Genomic DNA, 26706 nt, shown 5'->3' on the forward strand with positions numbered 1-26706 from the left:
TTCCGGTGAGGATCTGTGTTTTTGACCTAGAACCTGCAGCTTAGATTGTCCCCATTAGAGCCTGCAGTTGTTAATCCTGCCCAGGAGTGAGTTCTATCTTCCTCCTGTTTCCTGGGTGTCCCATAGGAGAGTCCTAGCTCTGGGTCTGGGGCCCCGTTTCCTCCCTCTGCTCCCTGGATATTTCTCTGTGTGCTCTTCATCCATTACAACCAAACCCAAACTTCCTTTTTTGAATTCTTCAAGGGCAGCAGATGAGATCGTGATCTGGGGAGGCCCGTGGAAAGTTTCCACTTTGTGAAGATCACTGATAAGAAGCAGTAGAATCGACTGCAGTTTCTCTGCCTCCCTTCCCCCAGCTCTGCTTCTACTCTGAGACTTGGATCTAAAGTTGTCCCGCAATCATGGTGTGGTGGTGCCTGCTGGCTAGAGGAGTCCTGCTCCCTAGCCTGGCCAGCCTGACCTAGCCTGGCGGTTCCTTGTGTGTTTATTGTAGTAGCTGTGCAGGGACCATGGGTGATTGGGAGATGGCTGGGTCTGGTCTTGTCCCTCCCTCAGTGTGTGATCTTGGATGAACCATTACCCTCACTAGGCCTCAGTTTCTTCATTTGTATAGTGTGGGGTTGGACCCAACAGTTTTGAAGAGCTGTCTCTTCACCTTTGACAAAATGAGTCTAAAAGTAAGACAATTGACCTTGTTATGTCTTCACCACTTCTTGCCACCAGGCTGTGAGTCCAAACCCCATGAGAGCCAGCTGAGCTTTTGGGGCTATTTTCCCAATTTAACTATTACCAAAATATAAATTAACAAAATAGTTAAGAGCCGTGGAGTCAGACCTTTGCCGTTAACTGGCTGTGAGCATGTTATCTCTGAGCCTCAGTTTCCTTATCTGTAAAACAGGGGCCTCCAGTTCTGCTTATCTTGTAGCCTTTGTGGGGTAAGTGAGATGATATACGGAAGTGCAGAGTAGGGCCTGCTTGGCGTGGCGTCATCTGTCAGCACCACCTGCGCTGAGCCAGGCCCCATTGTAAGAGCTGAGTCATGGATCCCAAGATGTTTTCTGAGCTTCGTTTTCAAGAAGTCAGCTGTAGATCACAGAGGTATCCAAAGACAAATATGAAATTTCCTTTAAAAATATGGACCAAGGGAAAAATAGGCTGAGAGCGGAAAGGAAAGAGCAATGGAATCAGAGGGAATAGAAGTTGGGAGGGCCCATGAGGCCAAGGGGAACATAGACGTGGAGAAACCCGGAATTTCTAGAATTCCTAGACACCAAGGAATGAGGGTAGCTCAAACTGAGCACTTGTGATGTACGAGACACTGCTCTAATCTCTTTGTTGTTGTTCTAATCTCTTGATGTGCAGTTTTCACTTAATTTTCAGTTCAGGTGGGTTGCCTTCTGGGATTGGTCAGTAGCAGGAGTGGGACCCTCAGGGTTTGTGGGGTTAGGTAGATGAGATTAGAAATGGGAGTTTGTACGGAATTATAGAGGACTTTGTATGTCAGGATTTTATCTTATAACCCAGGGGGAGCCTTTCTTGGGTGGGGAAGTGTCCGTGTAGCCATGCTTTTAAGAAAACCATAGAAAGGGCGGTGACCAGTTGGGAGGCTATTGCAACAATCTGCCAAGACCCAGGTGCCTGCAGAACAAACCACATTTTTTTCTTGGAGCCCCGGCACAGGAGGGAGTAGCCACTGAATTTAAGGCACCTCATTCACTACTCATTCCTTCCTTCTTTCATTCATGCAGCTTATACTTATTGAATGCCTCTTATGTGCCATGTCATACTATATGCTAAAGATAGAAAAAGTTAGAACGTCATGGTCCTCGTCTTTAAAAGCTTCTGGTTGAGTGTCCCTCCCACCCACCACTTCTGTGGCTGAAGTTCAAGGGAGAGAAGTGAGGACTAAATTAAAACTAAAAGAGAAAGCAGAGGCCCAAACCGCGGCCGTCTCAAAGTGGGAGCAAAGGAGGATGGTTACAAATGTTCTCAGTGTGGAAGGGGCCCTCAGAAATTCTCACCTCCTTCTCTCAGTTACAGAAAGACAACTGTCACTTCCACAGAGAGGAAGTAACTGGCCCAGGGTTCACAGGAATTTAGCGGCAGCCGGAGCTGGAACGCTACGGTCCTGGCCCAGGCTCAGTGCTTTTATACACACACTGAACGTCCTGCTTTCTTCATGCCTCCCCTCCAAGGGGAGCCTTCAACCCAGTGTACCCCCTCACTGCACCCCTCCAGCCTTGAGAAATGCATTTCCCATTCAGGGCAAACCCTCTTCAGAAGCTCTGGACCGGGATGTACCAACCTTGGTCTTTGGGGCCACAAGGAAATGTCTAAAGGAAGTGGCTGGGTGGGAGGGGGTTGCACTTTTGACCCAGCAGAGAGCGTCTGTTTGGGAATCGCCACCGTCACATTTCCTGCCATTGGAGAAGCAATGTGGGAACTAATAGCTATTTGAAACCCCTCGATCTTGACTGTGCCCCAGCTTTGCTGAGAGCAGTGAGTCGCCACCAGAGTCTCCCACGGGAGAAGCTTCTCCACAGCCATGCCTTCCTTCACAATAGTGCAGGGGTGACCTCATTCTGCTGAGGAAACGGCGGGTCCGATTGGTGAATGGAAAAACCAATTGTCTGAAGAGAATAGATGGACTGAGCTCTGGCCCAGGAGGGAGTGGAGATCATCCAAACCAAACCTCTTGTTTCACAAGTTTGGAAATTGAGGCCCAGAGGAATGTGACCATGGCATTAGTAAAGGTTAGATCTGGGGCTAGCACTTGAGTCTGCTGCCTCCTGCTCTGCTCTCTCTGCCAATAGGTCCTCTTTCTCTTGATGGTGGAAGCCAAACTGAGCTGAGAATGGGAGGGAGAAGTGTCCAGCGGTAAATCAGCTTTACTAACGGGCCTCTCCACTCCCCTCAGACCTCAGGTTCCCCAAGGCTGACTTCCCCACTTTATGGATGGAGTTAAGCAAGTGGGAAATTCTAGTTGTATAAGTGGTTAGATCTACGGAGACAGGCAGGCCTGTCACTTAGAAATAGGTAAGTCACTTGGCCTCTAGATTTTCTCATCTGTAAATTGGGAATGACAAAGGTGTCTATCTCACAGGGTTGTTGTGAAGATTAAATAAGGCAATGCATGTATATCACTGTTCGGAATAGAGGAAGCACTCAGTAGATATCAGCTCTTTGTTGATAAATAGGCTGGATTCCATTTCATAGAGGAGAAAGCGGGTGGGGGGGGCGCATCTCTTAAAACAGCCTCTGACGACTACTGTCCCTACACTATGCCTCTAACCCTTAGAGAGCTAAAATCATTAGAAAAATTCAACCAAGCACACGGTAGTAAGTGGTACCAAATGCAGAGGCCACAGAACATAGGCCTGAGAACAGTTCCCTGGAAAGGAGCATGGAGGCATCTTGAAAGATGGGTAGATATGCTTTCAACAGTAAAAGATATTGAAGGCGGGAGGGAGTTCCAGGCAGAGGCAACAGCTTGAGCAAGAGCACAGAGGTGGGAGGTAGAGACAATGGGAAAAGCTCCTTGAGCCTTGGGCCCCACACTCAGTGTGAGGACACCATCCGGGAAGGTCACGGAGGGTCCAGGCTAGAATGTGGACTTCCCCTCCAGGCCCTGGCCAGCCTCAGAATGCACTAGGGATGAGAGCAGTATGATTAGAGATGTCCTTTAGAAAGATACCTCTGGGGTCCACTGTGAAGACGGAGACCAGCACAGTGGCTGGGAGACCATTGGATAGGCGTGCAGTTAGTCCCCGGTTGTGGAGGGATGAAGTCCTGAGCCAGAGTGGAGGAAGCAAGAGATGGAGAAAAGAGAAGACATGGAGGTAGGGCAAGAAACCAAGAGAACTACCCCAACTATCCCCATGAGAAAAGGAGGCAGAGGTCAAGCCAGGAGTCATTACCTGGGAACCCAGAGGCAGGAAGTGCTTGTAAAGGCAGGATGTGAGGCCGGAGGCCCCAGGTGCAGGCCATATCCCACTGCCTTCTCATCTCTGTATGGACTGAGGAAGCCCTAAAGCAGAGCCATCTAGGAATGAGCCCTGCTCCCCTGGCTCAGCTGTTGCAGCAGTTTCCAGAGCACACATTTCCTTCTGTGGGATGGTCCCACCCCTTCCTCCCAGCTACCACCATTTGCCTATTGTGCTGCCAGCTGCAGTCAGAACCCCCTAGTGGCTATCCCATTGAGATGGCCTTGGACCTTGGACCTTGGACCTTGTCCATCCTTCACCCTCCCTGCTCCATCAGGCCTCATGGGCAGGGACAAGAGGGCCTGATGGAGCAGGGAGGGTGGGGGGTGGGCATAGAGATCCTAAGTCTGAGCTGGGCCAGCAATTTCCATTCCTACTTTCCCACATATCTGTTATTCACTCAGAGCCCATAAATACTACTTATCAGACACACAGGATTCCAAATCGCTGCCAGTCATACCCACAGGGATGTACATTCTGTACACCCAGAATCAGAAGCACACCTTGTTGGCCACATAGAGAACAATAAAATGATTAGGCCCACAAGTACACTGCTGGTGTCGAAGAAAAACATCCAGCCTAAGAGAACACTTATAAGAGTTTATTGGAGCCAAACTGACAACTGCCAGGAAGCAAAGTCTCAAAGGATTGAGAAAATGCTCCAGAAAATGGCTGTTTTGCAACTTATTTTGTACATTAGAATCAAAGGAGGAAGTTTACATGAAATCCATTGGTGGTAGATTAAGGGGTGGGAGAAAGCAAAGCAGGGAAATCTCTGGGATTGGATAAAAAATAAAATGAAGAGACACACACTTCTTTTACATTGGTGGGTAGAGCATAGTTAATAGCACTTTACAGCATATAGAAATAGTATTTGGGGAACAAGATAATGATGAGGGACTAGTTTCCTGCTCTAGTGTGGTGGGTTGTGCCCTCTAAGGGGTCTGGAAAAAGATATTACTCTGATATTGCAAGGGTATGTTATCTTAGAGGCAAGAAGACGACAGACAGGCTTAAGGTAAAGATGGACCTTTGTCAAAGAAGCTACAGGCCAAGGATGTGACTTCCCGCCATGGCCCACCTTAGTTAGGAATTTTTATGTTCACGCCATCCTCTGTGGTTATTTTCAGTCTCCTGAGCTTGTCAGGTTTACCATGTGACCCCTTTTCCGTCCACACTGGTAACAAACAGAAATACAGACATTGTTGTCAGTGTACTACTACTGGCCTCACACAAATCCCCAAACTTGCTTTCCATACCCTCTGGGGCACATATACACTCACACTTTTCTTGACACACAGCTTTCTGTGCAGCACAAAACTCAAGAATCAGCAGCCTGCCTGCTCTCCTGTACTTTCTTCGATTGGAGGAGAAACAGCCAGGCCCTGTGAGGACAAACTTTGGACCTAATCGCCCTGACCTGAGCTCCGGTCCAGGTTGCTGACCTGCTCAGGGGAGGCAAGACCAGCTCCCTGGAGAACCAGGCAGTAAGTGGGATCAGCCTTGGAATGGAGCGGGATCTCTGGGGAAGGATTCTTGGTAGTAGTGGGGCTCAATGTGAGTGAAATGGGAAGAGGCAGGAGAGAGAGATTTTCCTTCAAAAGTATTGTTCCCATTCCGTTCACTTCTCCAGGAATATTCTAGGAGCTCGAGGTGAAAGGGGTCACAGCACCAGCTGCCATACCCTCTACCAGTCTGCTCACTGGGTTTTGCCCAAAGGGAGTCAAGGTCACTACCTCCCTATGCGATGCCTTTCAGCTGTTCCCAAGATAAAACTCCCTGGTGAGTGAGATGGAAACCTAAAATGAAACTGTCAGACTTCTCAGACTCAAGTCTAATTACTGTCATCCTTGTCAGCAGCAGCAGCAAGTCCATTATCATCATTGCCTCCCCCTGAGGCCTGGTGTCCCCTTGGAGTCTGAATGTATGGTGTTCTCTTGGGCAAATATACGCGCNCACACACACGCATACATACACACACACTGGCCTCAGGCTCCCAACTTTCCTACTTAGGAGGATGTTTCAGGGACAAAATGAAAAGGGAGAGGTTCAAACCCTATTCCTTGCCTTCCTCACTTCCCTCCCTCCCCCACTGTCCTCTCTCTCCTCGCCCTTCTCCTATCCTGGGGTCCAGGTTAATTGCAGTACAATATTTGCATAGACATGAGACCTCACTCGGGGAAATTCCCCCGGTGACCAGGCTTCCTTTCTGAGGTCAGGCCTTATCATCAGACATTTCTCCTTCCCCCTCAACATGTGCCAGCCTCCTGTTGGCTTTGGCCTTTGTTATCTGGCAGGTGTAGATCCAGGCTCACAGATTTAGTCCCATCCTTTGACCTTGGGTGCTGTCCATGAAAGTGGGAGCATAGAGGGGGCTCTGGAGACCTGAAGCAAGAGCGGAAATGGTAGATATTTGAGGACTAGAGGAAAAGGTCAGCAGGCAGAGGGGGTCGGGAAGCCTGGACTGTGATGCTAGCTTGTCACCAACACTCTGCCTGACCCTGAGCATATGCCTCCCCCTCCCATGGCCCTAGTTTCCTCTTCTGTCCAGCGGGGGTGGAGGGTGGGGGTGGTGAAGGTGGTGGTGGTGGGGTGGTGGTGGAGTTGTTAAGATAATCTCTAAGCTTTGTTCCAGATTTGATGGGCTAAGAAGCCACTTCCTTTAGCAGCACAGTCTTGCAACATTTGTCCTTGGATTTCTTCCTTTGACAAGAATCTTGCAACATACTGCCTTATATCTGGTTCCTTGGAAAGCACTATTTTGCAAAATGTGTCCCTGAATCCTGTTTTTCAGATGCTGACAGGATTACACATACCTCCTCTCCTCGTCATGACTTGGTTTTGAGTTTTCATTTTTCCATACACACCTACCACGTATAATGTTCTGTGACCCACCGTAAGTGGAACAGAGCTCTCTTCTCCCCTGATTCTAAAATCCGTTGTTCTCACAGTGCCTGACCCTGGTACTGAGAAGGCACCTGCTGTGGTACAAAAATGGGAGCAAGTTGGGCGAGACCACAGTAGCCCCCAAGAAATAGTGAGGTCCTGGGACCACCTGCATCAAAGCCAACTGTTAGAATGGCAGCTTAGAGAGCAGTGGTTACAACTTTGAATAACCTGGAATGCTTTTAAAATACCAATCCCAGGCCACATCTGATGAGACAGGGAGATTGTAATGGTGGCACTAAATCTTCTACTTTATTATTATTATTAATTTTTTATTAGTTTCAGGTGTACAGAACAATATAATAATTATCCTTTTCACCCCTCACGAAGTAACAACCCCCCTCCCCCATCTACTGCCCTCCCACCCCCGATATCATGCTTATCTATTACAATTCCATTGACTCCATTCCCACACTCTACTCCATGTCCCGTGACTATATGTATATATAATTATAGTTGACATACAATATTATTCAACATCAGCTTCAGAAATACAGTGCGGTGGTCAGGCCTCTACACTGTCTATGCAGTGGTCTCCTTGACCAGACATGAGTCCAACTGGCCTCCTAAAAAATATTTACAACATTATTGATTATATTCCCCAGACTGTCTTTTCTATCCCTGCGGCCATATTGTAGTTACCAATTTGTATTGTCTCGTCCCTTCCCATTCTCCTTCATCCCCACCCCCGCCCTACTAGCAACCCTCAGTTTTTCCTCTGTGTCTCTGAGACTATTTCTATTTACATTTCTCATTTATTCAGTTTTTTAGAATCCACATATAAGTGAGATCATATGGCATTTGTCTTTCTCTGACTGACTTATTTCACTTAGCATAATGTTCTCTAGTTCCATCCATATCGTTGCAAATGGTATGATTTCCTTCTTCTTTATAGCTGAGTATAAATCTTCTACTTTAGGATTTGGATCTCTGGTAGAATTTGAATTAACAAGTGTAATTTAGCTTGGGACTTTTTGAAAGCTTTCTTTTCTTTCTTCGCTTTGCACCGCTTCCTTTCTGCCAACTGTTAATAATTCTGCTTCCTACACATTTATTATGCACACCAGTTTCAATGTTTCTATGTACTTCAGCCCAGTGCTGGCGCTGTGACTTGGGAAAGATTTTCCATCTGTATGGGATCCAGTCCTGGCTCCAACTTCACATATGCCAAGGTTGCTATAACTGGCTTAACTACACCTTCCCCAACCCCAACCCCAACAGACAAAGCCAAACTCAGGCTGAAGCAATTTACATTCTGGTTAGAAAATATAAAACGAGACTAAACCAGGACTCGGGGCAGTAGTTTCCAACAGACTCTGCCCAGCCGATGCTCCTCTTACTTTAATAAATCTTCCTTCTGCATTTCTATCTGATGTGAATTCCTTCACAACTGCGAGTGAGCAGCTACAACAACACCCCCCTGAGATTCTGATGTAATGAGTCTGGAGTGGAGTCTGGACCTCTGTATTTTTACGAAGCTTCCCCGGTGATTCTAAGGTGCAGCCAAGGCTGAGAACCAGTGATCTAAGGCCTTCCCTCCTCCCCCTCCCCCAAGACCAAATGGGTCAGAGGATTCTGACGACACTAAAGTTGACAAGCCCCTGACCTATGATATTCTTTATGAAATTATCCCAATGGGCACCCCTTCTAGACACACAGCTATTTCCAGAGTTATAGATGGGCAAAGAGAATTGATCCCCTTTCATGGATGAGGAAGATGAGGGACAGAGAGAGGAAAATACTACTAAGGTCACGTGGTGAGTCAGGAATGGCAGTGGGACTGGTACCTAGCAGATGTTTGGAGACTCAGTGTTTTTCAAAAGGCATGGATTGGATGCTTGTGGGACCCAGAGAAGTACTAGCACACTTGGTACCTCCGGATAGTTCATCACAGTGAACGCTCCTTGGCTGCCTGTCTCTGAGCAGTTAATTCTTACTTTGGAGTTGGGAGACCCAGCTTAGCAAGCTTGGACTTCTCAAACTCTACTAGATACTCAAGTCACCCCTGAGAAGGGTGACCATTTGTTAAAAATGCTGCCTCTAGGGCACACCCCCCCACCCGGGAGTCTGATGTTTTAAGTCTATGGTGGGAACCAGCATTCTGCCCAGTATCCTGGGCTAGGTCCCGGGCTAGAGTCCTCATCCTTGGGGAGCTTTCAGAAGAACTGGCAAATCAGGAAACCCACGGGGTCAAATCCACTCATTCGCTCAATAAATATTGATCGACTATTATGAGACCGGCCCAGTGCTGTTCCCACAACATCAACAAGACCAGAGAGGTCAGGGTGGGAGAGATGGGGCTGGATAATTAAGTATCAAAGGAGTGGACCTATTGAGAGTTTCCCTCTGTGTATCCAAATTTCACCCCATCTTTGGTTGAACAGCAGGGGTCTCATCTCCTCCAGGTGAGCTCTGGAGATATTACCTGAGTCTGAACTCCAGCTATGCCATTTATTAGCTGTTGGCTTAAGCCACTGTGAGCCTTGGTTTCCTCATCTGTAAAATAGCAGTACCAATCTCTCAGGGTTCTGATGAGAAATGCATGCACTAATGCATTTAAGAGCACTTAATACCATTCCTGGTATGTTAATCTTAAATATTAGCTATTAGAGTTATTATTTCCTGACCATCTTGGCCTGCTCTGATTTCCCCTTCCTCTACGCTTTTAGACTTCTTTACAGTGTCAGAATGGAAGGTCCCTTCATGATTATCTGGTCTGATTCCTTTACATTTTCACAGAAGGGGAACCTGAGGATCAGAGAGGGGAAGGGACTTGCCCAGGACCACACAGCAGAACCAGGACTCAAACTCAGCTCTTCTGATGCCCAGCCCAAGGGCCTCTTCTTCCTTGATGTCTATCCCATGGCCTGAACAAGGAAGGCAATTTCAGGGAATTCATTGCTGGAAGAAAGAAGAGGTGGAAGAGAAGGTGGGAGAAGCAGATTGCTCTCAGTGCCAATCTTCCCCCAAGATGTGCAAGCCAAGTGTTCCTAACTGGAGGTTCCAGTTCCTGTGGGTCCAGCTCCTTCAGCCTCCTTAGCCCTTCAAGGTCATCACTGCCACCTAAGACTCCATGAACAGGAACTGGTCCAAGCCGGGCTTCGTGAACTCACAGAGCGTCTATGATTGTTGCATCCTCTGGAGAGAAAACATAGCGTATAGAGGGAAAGTTGCAATCCGGAGACATCAGGGCTGAATGATGCATTCCACTGGTGAGGAATCTGAAACTATTTCCTCAACAAAGGGCCATTCCTCAATTTTACAGAAAGCTCTGGCTGACCCAGGGGGCTGATCCCAGCTCTCCAGGAAGGGAGCTGGGGACGAGATCTCGCTCCCTGATGCTGAGTGTTGCCACCAGCCCCAATGCCTGCTTCTGCGCTGTTGGGGACATGGGTGAGGGTGGCCCTGTAGTTTGGTATCAGAGGGAGCATCTGACGGCATGGATGTGAGAAGGTGTATTTTACTCCCAGCAGAGAAAACGGTCTACGTGGAGGGAAGTGTATCATTTTTTTGTGCCTGGTCTAGCTCAAGGATTGGTGCCATTAGTCCTACAGAACTTTCTGCAACGATGGAAATATCTGTACAGTCTGAAATGGTAGCTACTTGCCACATGTGGCTATTGAACGTTTAAAAAGTGGCAACTGAGACCAAGGGACTGAGGGTGTTATGGGCAAGAGCACTGGACTAGGAGACAGGAAGTCCCTCCCTTTACTCACTTGGAAAGTCACTTCACCTATAAAGTGAGACCGTTGGGCCAGGAGATCTCTCTAGTATCCCCCGTGGAATCCCAGTCCGAAGGGCACAGGAGCAGCTGAGGATTAGATTCAGTGGACTGTCCCCCTTCCCTCCCGACCCCAGCCCAGAGCTGACTGTGGCCCCTTGTGACCTGGTCTGCTTATTTCTCCAGGCTCATCTCTGTGCCTTCTCCCTTGCCTAATTCAAACGCCATGCTCTCTTTGCAGACCTACTCGCTTTGCTGGGAATACTCTTCCGTAACACTCTTGCTTGGCTACTTTCAGGTCTCAGCTGAGGTGTCACTTCCCCCAGGAGGACTTTCCAGATCCCCAAATTCTGACCAGATGCTCCCTTGTCCAGGCTCCTGTAGCTCCCTGTATTTCCCCTGTCGAAACACATCTCTACCTCACTTGATTGTAATTACCTATTAACTTGCCTACAGCCCCCAGACCAATGCTATCCACTAGAATTTTCTGCAATGATGGAAATAGTCTATATGTGTGCAGCCTAATGTGGTAGCCCCACGTAGCTATTGAGCACTTGAAACGTGCGACTGAGGAACTGAATTATTGATTTTAATTAATTTTAACAGTTTTGTACTTACATAGCCATGAGTGACTAAGGGCCACTGTGCCGGACAGGGCAGCCCCAAAGTCTGTTGAGTTCCGAGTAAGCAGGAAACAGGTCTGACTTGTCCATTTCTGTAACCTCAGTGGTCTATAAGACCACAAAGAAACTGTAAGAGCAAAGAAACTCTGAACCAGGAATGATCAAGAAAGGCCAGCTCATCCAGATGCCCACCCCCCCCATCACCTGCCTCAGCATCTTTCAGCAGATAATGAGCGGAGACCCTATGTTTGTAAAGTAGTTAATCGTTTACAAAGGATGTCCGCAAACCATCATTTTATGTTAATTACCATCGCGGGAGGTGGGCAAAGCAGGACTCATCCCCATTTAAAGCAGGAGATCACTGAGGCTCAGGAGCATGTGCTGGTTAGTGCAGAGCTGGGCTGTTCCTTGGTGGGTAGGTCTCTAAGGCCCCACTTGACATCCGAATGAGACCTGGCACAGAGAGAAATAGTAAGCTTTCCCTTCCCTGTGGAGATCCACAGAGACTAAGTGGAAACAGATGGGATAGGATCAGGGGCAGGAGGATGTGGGCTGGGCATCTGGTGATTTCCTCAGGGTCCTGGGCAGCGGAATCCCCCACCTTAGGCAAAGGAGGAAATAGAGATCCTTGGGAGAAACCGGAGGTGGGGTAGGGTGTGCAGGCCAGGTTGCCCCTACCCTGCCCCTCTGCCCGTTCCCAGGCCAGCCACACAATCAGCAGGCTTCCAGCTCTACCCTTGAGCCTTCTCTGCTTCCCTGGAATTCACTCACGGCAAGTGGCAGCCAGTCTGGGAAGTGACAGGTGGGGACTGACACACAAGGGCCCTGTGCTCTGCCAGGGGGCGGGAAGGGGCCTAGCTGGGTTGTGTGTGGCTGCCTGGCTCCTCCATCTCGGGGAATTCCCCTCCTGCCTAAAAGTCAGCCCAGCCCAGCCCTCCTTCCTGCAGAAGCAGTGAGCTGAGGAGCTTCACAGGGCCGGCAGCCCCCGCTGCGCACACCTTCGTCTCCTGCCCTTCCCCAGGTGAGTGACCCAGCTTGTGGGCATTGAGCCAAGACAGGGAAAGGGCTCCCTGCGCAAGGGACCCTCCCAGCTCTGGGCCAAGAGCTACCTGGCCTCCCGCTCTCCTGACAGCTGGGGTTGGGCTGCTCCCAGCCCACCCTCCTCTTCCCCGCTCAGGACTTGGGCTCAGGGCCTCTTGGCCTCTTTGCCTAGCTCCATTCGCCTCCAACTTCTCTCCCTCCATGTATTTTCCCTTCCTGCCTTGCCTTTTCAGCCTATCCTTTTCTTTCTAGTCGCTACTAGCTATTCCAAAGGAAAATAAAAGTCTATGTGTGTCTTATCCTTCCCCTAAGAAAAGGGAGCAGATTCCTTAGTGTGAATGTAGATGTGTGTGTGTGTGTGTGTGTGTGTGTGTGTGTGTGTGTGAAAGAGAGAGAATGTATATCTACGTTTGTGAGTGTGTGTCAGATCTACTGAGGTGTATAAGTGTATGTCCGTGTGAGTGAAAGCGTGCATGTTTCTGTGTGAGTGTGTTTGTGTCTGGGTCATCGTGTGAGTGTGTGGGTGTGTGTTGGGCACTTTAGTGATCTAAAACTAGACAGGAAGCAACCAGGTGGGAGTCCCCCCCCAGCTTGCTTTCCTTGGGGACTTGATGGAAGGCTGGGACCCCCCCTTAACACTAGAGCAAGTGGATCTCTGGTGCGCTCCCCCATCTGCTTTACTCCAGGGGCAGCTGGACCTTTCTGTGGTTGAACCTTTAACAGAGAGCCGGAGGCACTAGGAGTGGGTGAAAAGGCTGCCAGACAGTGGTAATGGGCCTCCTCTTTGATCTCAAACAGTCCAGATTTTCCAAAGCTGGTCAGAGGCCCAGCCCAGGGAAGTCCCTGGCTAGGAGGTGCAAGGAGTGGAGGCCAAGTCACTGTCACAGTAGCTTCTGGGCTGGAGAAGAATAGAGGCAGAAGCAGGAGTGGCCCTGGCAGAGTGAGCATGAGAGGACAGGAGGTGAGGCTGAAAGAGGGTTGTTCTCAGGGCCTTGTCAGGACTTCCCAAGATTAGGAAACACCCTTGGTTCCCATGAATCTGCCTCCCTCAGGGACTGGGCTGGGCCTGGCTGACCTCTTCCCACTTCCAGGAGGATGACAAGGGGCAAGCTTGGATCTAAACCCAGATCTGGCTTGACACCCTGACCTGGAGGCAGGGAGCCAGAGGGAGAGGAGCCGGAGCAGGGGAGTCCCGGGGTGCCTGTGGGAGGGGCCTGGTGAGGCCACGCAGGCTACAAGGCCGGGAATTTCCCCCAGTGTCACTTTGCCCTTTCCTCTCCTCCAGAGGTGCCCTAGAAACCCTAGAGGAACAGGCAGGTCCAGGGATGCAAGGGACACAGTTAGGATGGAAAAAGAGGAAAACAGGAAAGACCCTGAAGAACAAGCAGGAACGCCTTCCAGGCCTGGCACTTGCGAGAACACACTTTGTGAGGTCTAGGGCAAGCCCTGGGGTCCTCCCCGGAAAAAGGAAATCAACAATCCCTGCCCACCCTAGAGGGCTGATGATCATAATTATCGTGGCTGCCTTTCACTGATGCCAGGCCCAGTGGCATTTCGTTCACTCCACCCTGTGCGTTGGGCCCTGTTCTAACCTTCATGTTATGGCTGAGGAAACAGGCAGAGAGCAGTCACGAAGGGCAAGTGTCGGGGCTGTGATCTAAGCCCAGGTCTGTCTGACTCCAGAGCCCAGGCCCCAACCCTGGCAGGACTCGCCTCTTGGAGGAGGGGCAACTGTGGGTCTGATATGGTTTAGTTCACCTTAAGGGTTATGGCTGTCTTAACCACCGTCGTATCTATGCCCTCGTGCAGTGACTTGGGAGGTAGGCAGAGAGAACGAAAAATGCCGTCTCTGGCTGAGGGTGGGAAGCAGGGACCCTAGACTCTGCTCGCTGATTTTTCTTCTTACCAAAAAACATGATTACCTAGTACAACTTCAGTCAACATCATGTGCTTGACATGCATTTCTCATTTAACTATCACTGAAATCTGTCTCATTATACATACACACCCAATACCAAAAAGCACCTAGAATCCACGTGTGTAGGGGGGTACATCCCCAAGATTGCCCTGAGCTATGGAGACGTGAGACCGGATCTAAGGAAGGGACCCGGATCCGGGGTTACCCTTTTCTTTGTTCATTAGCTGCTTGCCCCGAGTGTCACTGACCCCCTAGCCAAGGCCCCAATTCCCGTACTGGAGTGATACATGTGCTTGTTTGCTTTAGAAGCTCATTTCCCATCAGTGGGGCATGTGGAGATAGCAGTGCTCTGGGAGCAGGAGACTTGGGTTCCAGTCCTGCGTACTAATGGCAAACCCTCTGTGAGACCCCTGGTACATCCCTGCCCCTCTCTGGTCCCTTGTAACTTCCTCCCTACAGCAAAAAGCCTGGGTTTGATGCCTTCTAATGACCCTCTAAGGACTAGCATTTTGAATGCTATGTCTTGCTGGCTGACAAGACTCCATAGCACAATGTTGAAGAGTGTTAAGAGTTTAAAGGCTTGGGTCTTCCTGCTCCAGTTAATTGTTGGTGTATAAGACTTTTGCAAGTCATGTAACACCTCCAAGCCCCAGTTTCATCTGTGAAATGGGGATGATAATGGTTCTGAACTCAGAGGGTGGTTGGGAGATGCATGATGTAAAAGTGCGGGCCTAGCATGCAGCAAATACTTCACAAATGTTAGCTTTTAATATTTTTAATATGCAGCCCCCATTCCTCATTAGGCACTTGATTGAGAGCTCAATCGGTTCTAGGTGGTTTGGGGTCTATGTTTCTTAGTTCTCTCAAATGTGGATTTAGGTGTGACTTTGGAGCAGCCTTGGTGGAGGTGGTGGTGGGTGGGGGAGTGGGGGAGTGGCAGAAAGACTGGGAAGCTGTGTGCTTTAAAACAAAACAAAATAAAACAAAACACAGGCCTTTTGATTCTTCTCCCAGGTGGGGCTTTGTGCAGGTGCTTGTTGTCACTCTAGAAGAGCAAGACGTTCCCAGCTGCCTGAGTCACTCAGCTCTCAGTGTCAGGCCCAGGTTCCTGGCCTGGAAATCTCCTTCCAGATCTGGGGGTAGCTAAGGTGCCTGCTTCCCACCCTGCAGGCTCCCAGAGTCTAAGGGACCATAGTGGATGTGGATGGTGGGAAGAACCTGGTGAGGCTGTATTCCTGGGTTTAACTGTGAGGTTCTACCCAATGCATGCAATCCACGTCTATCAATTTCTCAAATGCCTTTTGTGTGCCAAGCTTTGGGCTTTACTTGCATCATCTCATTTATCCTTATGATCACCTCAGGTGTAGGTACAATTATTATGTCCATTTTTCAGAAAGCAATTGAGGCTTAGAGAGGCCACCCAGGTAGTAAGTAGGGGTTAGAAGATGATCAGTTAGATCCATAGCCTATGTTCAAAATGAGTGTTGAGCTTCTGCAAGTAAGAAAAATCATGGCATTGTGAAGACAACATGGTGCAACAGAAGAAGCACATATGAGGTGTGATCAACAAATAGGGTGAATGTTTAAATTAAAAAAAAATTATTACAGTAAAAGACACATTGCCATGAATACCCCTGAAAATACTCCCCCTCGCTTAGAGCACACTTATCTCATTGTTCTTGCCACTTTCTGAAGCAGTTCTGGAAGTTCTCTTTCGTGTCTTTACTTCATCCTCCATCATGACAACGGTCCATGTCACACATCACTTCTGGTATAATAATTTCTGTCAAATAAAAACATTACGGTGTGTCCTCATCCACCTTATTCACCGGATCTGGCACCATGTGACTTCTGGCTCTTCCCCAAAGTCAAAATGACCATGAAAGGTAAACGTTTTGAATTGATTCAGGACATGGAGGCAGCCATGACAGCACAACTAAAGACACTCACGAAAGAGGACTTCCGGAACTGCTTCAGGAAGTGGCAAGAATGATGAAATAAGTGTATTTGAAGCGAGGGAGAGTATTTTGAGGGGGATTAATGGCAATGTGTCTGTTACTGTAATATATATGTATTTTTTATTTAAACATTCACCGTATCTTTTGATCATACCTCGTATGCTGGGAGCCAAGGTCCTTGGCTCCAACCTTGGATGTGACACTCAGTATGTGTGGCATTGAACAAGTCATTCGCTACATCGAGGCATCAGTTTACCCACCTGTCAAATAAGGGATTGTGATCAATGGTCTCCATGGCCTGTAACATGGTGGGATGTTCTGAAGTCAAACTAAGACTTAAAAGGCTCACACATTGTAATTATTTAAAAAAATTACCCCAAAGTAGGAAATCTGGCAACAAGATGACTGTGTGACCTTTTTATGTCATACTAGAGCAAGCCCACCTAGGAGTCATCTGGCACTTTGCGGTATGAAACTATTTGCTTAATTCTCTAAGGTCAGACATTTTACAAAACCAGCTGAAATAGTTTGGAAACAAAATGCAAATAGTTGGAGACCCTTCATTTTTCGAGTAAATTTCAGTGTTCATAAGATTTGGGTTGGGATTAGGAAGACAGCATTCCAGGAAGAGGCAATTTGGGAAGTATACACAAAACTCAGAAAGAAAACCAGTTTTGGGGGGCCCAGTGGGTAGAGATGATGCCTGAGAGCTGCCATATTGATTCTAATCTCCCTGTACCCTCCCCTATTGGTGACACACAATGGTGCTTTGGTGTTTGCATCCCTCGCTCCCTCCCTCTCTTTAAAATCAGGGTATATGTGTACTTACTTTCATAATTAAAATGAACTAGAATATTGTTTCGAGAATTTGATACCAACTTTGAAGTAAGTGACGGCATCTCAGATGTCACAAAGCCTGAAAGAATTTTCGGATTAGGCATATGCTTGGGTAGAGTATGTACGTGTGTTCATAGTCACAGTTGATTGACAGATCTCTCCTTTTGTAACATGAGGGCCTGTGTAAAATAGCTCCCCAAATCCTTTCTGAGGATGAGGGCCTGTCATCGGTTGTTTTCAACTGTTCCAATGCAATGAGCCTTTTGCAATAGGTTTTTCAAAAAGCTATATTCACCCAATTTAAAGAGCTGGCCTTTATTCCAAGGTTAGGCCCTTCCACTTTTTGAAATAAAAATTTACCCTCTTAAATAAAATGATGATCTTAAAAAGAAAAAAATAACTATTCCCAACCTTAAACCAAGTTTCTGACCCTTACGGATCTGGGAAATCCCACAGACTGTTTTGATGATCTGGCCCATGGCTCTATTTGGAAGGCAGGGCAGGCGGCTGGCTCTGGATTTGCCCACCTGGGTTTGCATCTTGGTTCACTTACTGAGGTCATCTAACGTCTCTGCGCTTTGTATATTTATTTATGGTAAAAAAGGGGATAAAACCCATCTCGCTGGGGTGGCTGTGCAAATTAACGTATGCAAAGCGCTTACAATGTCTGGAGCAGTAAATGTTGGCAGTAACAAGAAATCCGGGAGCACTCCGGACCAACGCTGGGGCCTTGAGCTCAAGTTCTGGCTTAGCTCCAAATGCCTACATGCCTTTTGGCAAGTTCCCTCCCCGTTCTGGCCTGGGTGCCCCTCAGCACAAGGGAAAAATGGGGTGGTCTCTGCAGCCCATCTCCGCTCTGAATTTCCAGCTTTCAGAGTGGCCGCAGCCTCATTCCGGGGTCCGGGGCTTCTGGGGTCCGGGAGTGCCTCGGGAAGTTGCTACAACCCACGGAGGTTAGCTGCGGGCTGGGCGGAATACCCACTGCCACTAGGCCAGCTCTCCGGCTGTTTACCTCGCACGATCCCACCCCGACGTCCTCCGTCTGGAGAACCCGGGCGATTGGGCGAGCGGCCTGTCAATCGCCAGGGACTTTCCCAGGGGTGGGACGGACCGGCCCCCAGCACTTCCTCGTCGCCACCCCCACTCCCACCCCCACCCCCGGAGCCAGAGGAGTCCTCTGAAGCCAGATCCTGGCCTAGGCCGCTACCTCGTCCCTGGGGTACGGGGCCGGACGCAGAGCGTGGGACGTTGTCCTCCAGGGCCCTCATCCTTAGGTAAGCCCACCGGTCCAGAGCGGGGATAGAGCAGGAGGAAGGGAGTCCCGGACCGGGCTGTTCAGAGCCTCAGCAGTGACCAGGCATGGAGAGGGAGGTCAGGCCTGGCCAGGGGGGCTGCGCTCCACGGTTCTTGGGCTCCGGTGCGCGAGGTCCAGAGGCCTGCGCCTCCCCAGGGGGGCCGGGGTCGGGCTGCGTGGGGAATCCCTGCCGGGTGAGGGTGAGGCGGGTGGTTGGGTGCGCGTGCGCACTGCGCTGGGCGAGCGCTCTGGAAACCGTGCAGGCGGGTGCAGGGCGTGCAGGCAGTGTGCACGGGTGGGTCGGGTGCGGGGAGTGTGCGGGCTGTGGGTCTGTTTACAATGTGGGAGACCAGTTTTGGAAGCTGTGTGCACATGTAACGAAGACGAAAATAATAACTCTTACCGGGCGCTTTCCAAGTGCTGATCTAAACCCTTTACATGTATCTAAACTCATTTAATTGTCACATCCATCCTCAAAATGAGTATTATTATTGTCGTCCCCATTTTGCAGTTTAGGAAACCCAGGCACTTGGAGACTGGGGCACACAACTAGGGAGTTGCAAAGTCAGTATCTGAAAGCTGGCATTTGGCTTCAGAGTCCCTGCTCCACTGTTTCTGTTGAACATATTTGCACAGTGTTCGAGACCTTTGTGTGCAGATTTAGGGTAGCTGTAGTGAGTTTCTGGGAGTGATTTTGGGTGTAGAGGTGTATGTATGGGTGACTTTTCCACTCTAGAACATTTGTATACGTGTGTGAGAGAGAGAGATGGTGTGTATCAGAGTCATGGCATTATACATTCATTAACTGTGTGTATGGGAGTGAGTGGGAATTGTGTGCGACTAGGTGAGATATTGTGTTTTGGTTGGGAGGGTGGAACTTTTGTGGATACTGCAGAAGAATTAGCAACGTCCATCCCCACCTCCTTGCAGAATGACTGCAGGGAGATCTGTGGATTCCTAATGCATCATTTTAATTTCACAGCATAGTCAGAATGGAATTTAAGCAGCACTTACTCACTTTCCAAACAGTGGGGTAACGCTAGAGGGGGAATTCAGCATCTGATGAGAGGTCAGGAAAGGTGACTCTCACATTTTTTTTTTTTTAATTCCTGACAATGGATACTGCATTTGGCGGCTGGAATGTTTATGAGTACAAACTCGTGGCAATCCTGTGATGTTGTACTAATATCCGTGTTTTACAGCAGAGAGAACTGAGGCAGTGGAAAACCAGTAATGGTAATAATAGCAGCTTACATTTATAAACACTTACCATGTGCCAGGCACAGTGCTTTACATCCAGTATGTCATTTAATCTTTTCAGCAACCCTAGGAGAGATCGTCACTATTAGTAGTCTCAATGTTCAGATGAGGAAACTGAGGCCCAAAAGGTTAAGACTTGCCCTAGACTAGTAAGCCTTGAACCCTGGGCCATGTTCCCTTTCCACTTACCAAGGCTCCTGTCCTGACTGTGTCCTGGGAAAATAATGTGACCAGGGACTGGCGCTTCGTGGAAGCACTTGATCATGTCCCTCTGGAAGCTGCCGCCGTGAGTGTCCTATGTTCTACATATTTGAGGTGACCCTGATTTCTCTACCCATGGGTATCCCGTGGGTATGTCGTGGCACTCATGCTGAGGCTTGGTGTTTGCCCCTATGCCCACACCAGATCCTTTGGGGCCCCAGGAAGCTGTGGGGTCTGACTCATACCCTTACCCCTAGTGCTGCTTGTGACTCGGGCCCGGATGTCCTGGGTTGGGTCGGGCCGACCTGATTTGAGCACTCAGAATTGTAGGAGGTTGTCTGTCTGCCTCCCTGTCTGGGCTCTACTGGGCACTACCTCAGTACTGCACTCGCTGCGGTTTAGCCATGGCACCTGCTTCCCCCCCCCCCGCCCCCCCATGCCAAGCTTGTTCTCGCCTTGACGCTTTGTAGGTGCTGTTCCTTCTGCCTGGAACACCTTTCCCCAGCTCTTTCCATGGCTGGTTCTTCCTTATCTGTGAAGTCTCAGCTCAAATGTCACCTCCTTGGAGGGGCCTTCCCTGACCTTTCTATGCAAAGTAGCCCCTTTTTTTCACTTTCTGTCATAATACTATTGTGTGTTTTTTTTCATGCATTTATCATGCTGTGAAATAATCTTGTTTATTTGTGAATGAGGAAGTATATGTATAGAACTTAGTTGTCTGGCATATAGTAATTTCAGTGTTTACTTGTTTCCTGTCTTTGTCTTTTCCTAGAATAGGAGGGTGAGCCTGGACCTCTAGTTTTATGCGTGCATCCCTGATACTTGGTAAGAGTGCCTGGGTCAGGCTCTGCTGGCGTTGTTCAGTGGATGAGTAGAATCGAAGAAACTCGAATAATGGGGCATTTCACAGGTGGGGAAACTGAGGCTTAGAGATGGGAAGGCACTTGTCCCAGAAAGGTAGTGGCAGAGTCAGGATGAGACGCAAAACTTGCTCCCCAAGGCATTTTTTTTTTCCCTTCTGATAGTCAGCAACTATTTTCTGATGGCCCTAGTGCCCGGTGCTGTGCAGAGTGGCCTGATGCTCAAGGTCATGAAGAGCTGGCTCTGCCCTCCAGGAACTTGTAGCGGAATGGGGAGAAATGTGCTGTGAGCGCTACCTGGTCGGCACTGTGTGTCAGCAAGTGCCCCGCAGTAACTCCTACTGGAGTGTGGAGCAGTTTGGGGGTGCCAGGTGGGGCTCTGGAGGGAGGTGACTGCAAGGCCAGGCCCTAGAAAGATGATGAGGTGCACAGTGGGTCCTGAATCCCTTCTGGAACTTAGTAGACTGGGCAGTGGATTTGGGGTAAGGCTCTGCCGGGTAGTGGGAGCTGACCCGCTGGCTAGGAAAGACCCTAAGGTCTTGACGACCAGGTAGAGAAGTGTCGGTTTTTCCCTGTCGGCAGCTTTGGAAAGTGGTTGGAGCACTTGGTCGGCAAACTTAAGCATGCATCAGAATCACCCGGGTGGCTTGGTAGATCACTGGGCTGTGCCCTCAGATGTCTGATCCGGCGGGTGCTGGGGAGGCTGCTGCTGGTCCAGGCCGCTCTTTGAGAACCACTGGTGTAGAGCACGTGCCTTAAGAGTTCCGCGTACACCTGGCTGGGTACAGCCTCTGCTTCCTCACCTGTAATTTCTGTGATGTCAGTGCTACCTTCTAGAGTGGCACAAATGAATGAGACTCAGTGCAGGGCCAAAAGAGGGTAAAGCCATCAGTAAGTGCCCTGCTGACCTTGTTAACAAGGATGATCATGAGAATGTTGAAGGGATTTCAAGAGAAGATGAGGATGGTCCATTTTTTCCCATGCTTTGGGAAAACTTGCCTACCCTCTGTCACCTATGGACCATGCTGCGTCCTCTTTGCCTGGGTCTTCCTTTGTTTTGTCTCAGCTGCCTTTCTGTCTGTGTTTTGACTAGTGGCAGCTTAACATGTGCACGAGAGGCGGGGCGTAGAGGACATCTGGCCTAAATTCCTTCCATAGCACCTAACATCCCAGCAGGTGTTCATCCAGCATCCATGTAACCCCCACCCCCAGGGTCTGGGAGCCTGCCTTCCAGGCAGACCCTCCCAGTGTTGTTACAGATGGCTTGCTGTTGCAGGGAAGTGGGGGCCTCAGTGCGGGTTCTTCCTTTCTCACCTCCCTTTGTTCCTTCAGTGCTCACCTGGACCATTTTGAGGGAGGGAGGGGATGAGAGAGGGAGGGCAGTAGCATGGTGTGGTAACGAGGGCATAGCTGGCCACCAGGAGACCAGGGAGCTTCACCTCCCCTCGGTGTCATCAACATCCCATGCAGCCCTGGGCAGCTCTCCTCCCTCTGCTGGCTTTGGTGTCCCAGCTGCAGAAAGAAAGGATTACCCTGGCTGGTATCTTCAAGGTGTCCTCTTCCAGCTCTAAAATCTCTGTAGCCCAGTGATTGGGCTGCCCTCTGTCTGGCTCCCTTGGTTTCTGAGCGCGTCCTAGTGGACAAGGCCTGCTGCCCGGCCTCGCTGCTCCTCCCTGCTGCACCGCTGCCGCCTGCCTGTGTGCCTGCCCCTCTTTTTCCTACCCCTCTTTGACAGGAGAGTTGCCAAAAGGAAGGCACAGGGAGGTAGGAACAAGCTCCCCAATCCCTAGAGACAGACCTTGACAGCCACCATGGCCGGTGGCAGGAAGTTCTTGATGTTTTTCCCCGTGACTGGCCCAGGACAGTCACTCTTCTGATAGGAACAGATGACTGGCCTGAGGAGCAGCTGGCTCTTTGTCTGAGAAACTCTTCTCTTCCAAAGGACATCACCCCAAGGCTGTTCCCTGCGTCCCTGAGCAGCACGGGGTTGACAAACCGGGTAGCCCAGGCAGATGTATGTGTGTGTGGGGACGGCAGGTGGAGGGGTGCTGTGGGAGTCGTGTCACCAAGGAGTCATACTCAGAGGCCAGAGCTGGCATTTGTAGGGCGGGCATAGCGGGGTGTTCCATGAGTCAGGGGCCTTTGGTTTGGTCTCCACCCACATGGGTGAGTGGTTGCGTTGCTCTCTGCTGCCCAGTAGACTACTGTTCTCTGCCTTCATCATGGTAAGCTTCGTCAGAGGTCTGAGAACCCTGGTCTCCCCACAACCCCACTTCTGCCTCTGCAAGTGCTACTTCACCCCCCATTCCAGCCCCTGGGAAGAGGGCCCCGAGGACTGCAACACTGACTTTTAGAAACTAGGAAGGAACCTTTCAGACTTAGAGGGTAACATGATATACCTGGGCACCCACCCATCCGGCTTAAGAAATACTAGAACACATTTGCTGTGCACCTGAAATTCCTTCCTGATCATCCCCTTGCCCTCCCCTCCAGAAGCAACAAGGCTTCTGAATTTAGAGTTTATGCTCTTGCATTTCTCTATAGTTTTATTATAAATATATGCCTCCCTACACAATACGTAGTATTGTTTTGTGTATTTGTAAACATTACTTAAATGCTATCATAATGTCTGTATTCTTTTACAACTTGCTTGTTCTGCGTAACATAGTTGTGAGAGTCATCCATGTTCATATCTCCAGCTGTGGGTCACTAAAGGTTCATTCATGTTTTTATGACTGTGTAGTTATTACCTCGTATGAAATTGCCCCAATACGTTTACTCATTTTCCTCTTCATTAGGTGGTTTCCAGCTTTGGCTATTAAAACAAGACATCTTTGGCTTTTATCCGAGTAGCCTTACCCCCTGTCCCGCTGTCTGCTTCCTAGCCATTGTGGCTCTTCAAAGTCTACAGAGAGCTCTATGCTTGCTGGTTGGTCCTCACATCATTTCTACAGAGAGAAACAAGGGAAGTGAGGTCTGCTCAGGGTTGCCTGGAGAGGGAGCAGAGCCAGGATTTGAACCTATTAAACCTTCTTCCCATCGTATTTGGTGTAAGGATTCTCAAAAGTTATCATCTTCCCTCTTGCAGGGGTTAGTTACAAGGTTGGAGAAGCCCTTTGTTAGATAAACGAGCATTGGGCATATTGGGGACTGGGACGCAAAAAGCCAGTCGAGTCCCCCATCCCTTTTGTCTCAAGGTTGGACCTACTGCCTTTTGTCCCTGTGGCTGATATTGGGTCATCGGAAAAGTCATGACGTATTTTTTTCTATGTTTTCTGTGCAAAAATACGTCATGACTTTCCTGACGACCCAATAGTTGTGCTCCTGGGCTGGGAGAGGTCCCTGCTGCTGCTGAGAGGAAAGCAGGGCTTCTAGTCATGGAGTGTGTGCAGTGTGGATCCCAGGAGCTGAGAGGACGTGTGGATTCGGGGAGAAGGAAAGTGGGCTGGGGTTGCTTGGGCTGCCTTCTCAGCCCTCCTTAGGGGACCGTTGGCCGTGGGGAGTACAGGGCAGGGACCAGGAATGTGATGATCAGGTGCGGGTTCCGCTTTATCCCTTGGGAACTGTGTGGCCTTGAGCCACGCTCTGCACCTGCTTGGACACAGCTTCCTCTCCAGCAAAGCAGGTGTGAGGCCCGGTGTGAGGACCCACCGTCGTGGGCGGGAGCTTCACACTTGTCCCCAGCCAAGCATGGTTACCCGAAGTCTGGTGCTTCTCTTTCTGCCTTTGTCACCTCACAGCCAACCCTGACCTTCCTGAAGGCTGATCCTTTCTGGCAGGTTCCAGGTTGAAACGCTCCTCTATATTTGCCAACTCTCCATCCACCAAATTCCTTGACTAGAAAACTTGTCACTGGACTTTCCATCCTTATCTGTGACTATATCCCTGTAGCCTTGTCTGTCCACATAAAGCAGGTACATAGAAAGGAGGTTCTCACCCCTCCCATAGCCCTGCAGCCTCATTCATTGCAGAACAGGCCTTCCCTATTGTTCTAACCTTGTCAAGCCACTTAAATTAAAAAAAAATATATATATATATACACACACACACACACACACACACACACACACATATACACACATATATATATTTAAAAATCTCCCTTTAAAAAGTTACAAAATAATGTGTGCTCGTTGAAGAAAAAAACTCAAGCAATACAAAAGGTATAAAGTAAAAAGTAAAAGTTGTCTTTCCTTTCCTACCTCTCCCCTGCCCCTGTGTCTGCTGTATTTGAAAATTAATTTTTAAAAAATAGAACAGGACCAGATTTCCGTTTAAAGGGCTAAAAAGTTATAGGTAAAATAAAAGTTTATTTTTTTTATTCTAGTTTCCTATCCCATGTCCTCCTCTAGAGCTGTCTACTAGTAGCCGTTTGGTGTGTATTTTTCCAGACCTTTCCCTATGCACATTGATTTTACACACACACACACACACACACACACACACACACACACACTATAATAGTATAATAGTACCCTGTTATACATATAAATCCATACTTTGCTTTTTCTTTTTTCTTAACAATATTTTATGGATCTCTTTCCGTGTCACTGCAAACAGCCTGCCCCATTCTTTTTGATGGCTGTATAGTATTCCATCGAATGAGCACACCCTAGTTTATTAAACCAGTTCCCTCTTGAGGAACATTCAGGGCATTTTTGCGATTACAAAGCATGTGGCAGTGCACGTCTTTGTCCAGGCCCTGTGTACAGTGATGCAAAGATTTCTAGATTCTTAGATAGGAGATTACTCAGTCAGTTGTTGCTTGTGGCCCTTTAGATAATTGAAACTTCCTCAAGCATACTTTTCTACCAGAGAACTTTGTTCTCAGCCAATCAGGCATATGATAAGCAGGTTGTTGATGTCATTGAGAAAGGGCACACTTTACCGAGGGTGACCCAGCTATAAGAAAAACAGATGTACACTAGGCGACATCTATAGAACATAATAAGAGTATGTAAAAGGGTGGAGGTGAAAGTTGCGCTGTTGGGTCAGGCAAACCACACCTGGAGTGTTGTATTCAGTTTCAGGACCAGCTACAGACAGGGCAGAGGTGGCGGGTTGCGGGGCGTGGTTGGGGAGGGGTGTGGAAGCCAGTTCCTGAGGAACTATGGAAGGAGCAAGGGCTGATTAGAATCAAGAGAATGTTCCAAGGTCCAGATCTCTTCAGGGCTGAAATGGAGAAGAGGAACACCTTGTTCTTGATTCCAGGGGACCTCAGGGGCAGAGCAAGGACTGGTGGAAGCAGAACTGGGAGTAGCCTAACTACAGCCAGTGCAGGCTGACCAGGGGAGGCTCGCACGGGAGGAAGTTGGTGAGGTCTGGGTCACTAAAGGTGATCAACCACCATCCTTTGGCTCCCCTGGGGGCTAGATAAGCAAGAACTAAATTTCCCCTGAGATTCCTTCCAGCCTGAGATTCTAAGCCCTGGTGACTGGAACCTGACTGCATATAAAGTTAGAGACATGTAGAGGCAGAGGCTGGGAACTTGGTGGCACATTCCAGATAGCCAGACAGCAGGACTGGTTTCCTCCCCCTGATCTTCAGCTCACTGCCTCATAGGCAGTGCAGGCCAGTGGAAAGGGCACTGGTGTTGGATTCTTTGTTGGGCCACTAACCAGCTGTGTGTCTTTAAGCAAATGACTTAACCTCTCTGAGTCTGCTTCCTCATCTGAAAAATATAGATAATGCTATCTAGCCAAAAGGAAAACAGGGATAATAATTTTTATTTCTGTGTGATAAGAGGAAAATGAGGCAAGACGTATCATGACACATCCCAGGGCCTGGCATATGGTAGCACTTAACCAGTGTCAGGCCCTCTCCCAGCTCCTTTGCAGTGTTTCCAGCTGGCTGATGGCCCTGGTCCACCCCCTGTCCCCAGGCTGGTGGTGTGGAGCCTGGGCCTTGGAGGCTGAGTGGAGACAGTTGGTGGGTGAGTCAGGGTAGAGGAGGGTCGGAAGAACGACGCCGGGAAGATGCTTGCCATGTTTGAGGGACACAGTCCTCAGGCTGGGCTGGAGCAGGGAGGAGGGGAGGGCCCGTTGAAGGGCTGCAGACACCACCC

General features: G+C 49.2%; 1 protein-coding gene and 2 long non-coding RNA genes across 5 annotated transcripts in view; 2 read left to right on the top strand and 1 right to left on the bottom strand.

The window, feature by feature from the left end:
- Positions 1-5123: 5123 nt before the first annotated feature.
- Positions 5124-9756, top strand: LOC109373457 (uncharacterized). The gene is made up of 3 exons (XR_002122233.1): positions 5124-5470; positions 5617-5765; positions 9669-9756. It is a non-coding gene; the product is annotated as an uncharacterized LOC109373457 (long non-coding RNA).
- Positions 9757-9974: 218 nt separating this feature from the next.
- Positions 9975-18316, bottom strand: LOC109373456 (uncharacterized). Its single transcript, XR_002122232.1, has 4 exons — positions 18235-18316; positions 11582-11726; positions 11269-11400; positions 9975-10067 (listed from the first exon to the last, which is right to left on the bottom strand). It is a non-coding gene; the product is annotated as an uncharacterized LOC109373456 (long non-coding RNA).
- The window catches only part of TNIP1 (TNFAIP3 interacting protein 1), a 42583-nt gene continuing 34022 nt past the window's right edge, over positions 18146-26706 (top strand). For all 3 annotated transcript variants that reach the window (XM_019627249.1, XM_019627251.1, XM_019627250.1), the window contains exon 1: positions 18146-18301. The gene's annotated coding sequence lies outside the window, so the exon portion shown is untranslated. The remainder of the gene's footprint in view (positions 18302-26706) is intronic.

The sequence above is a fragment of the Hipposideros armiger genome, unplaced genomic scaffold, assembly GCF_001890085.2.
Source record: "Hipposideros armiger isolate ML-2016 unplaced genomic scaffold, ASM189008v1 scaffold_725, whole genome shotgun sequence".
NCBI lineage: Eukaryota > Metazoa > Chordata > Mammalia > Chiroptera > Hipposideridae > Hipposideros > Hipposideros armiger.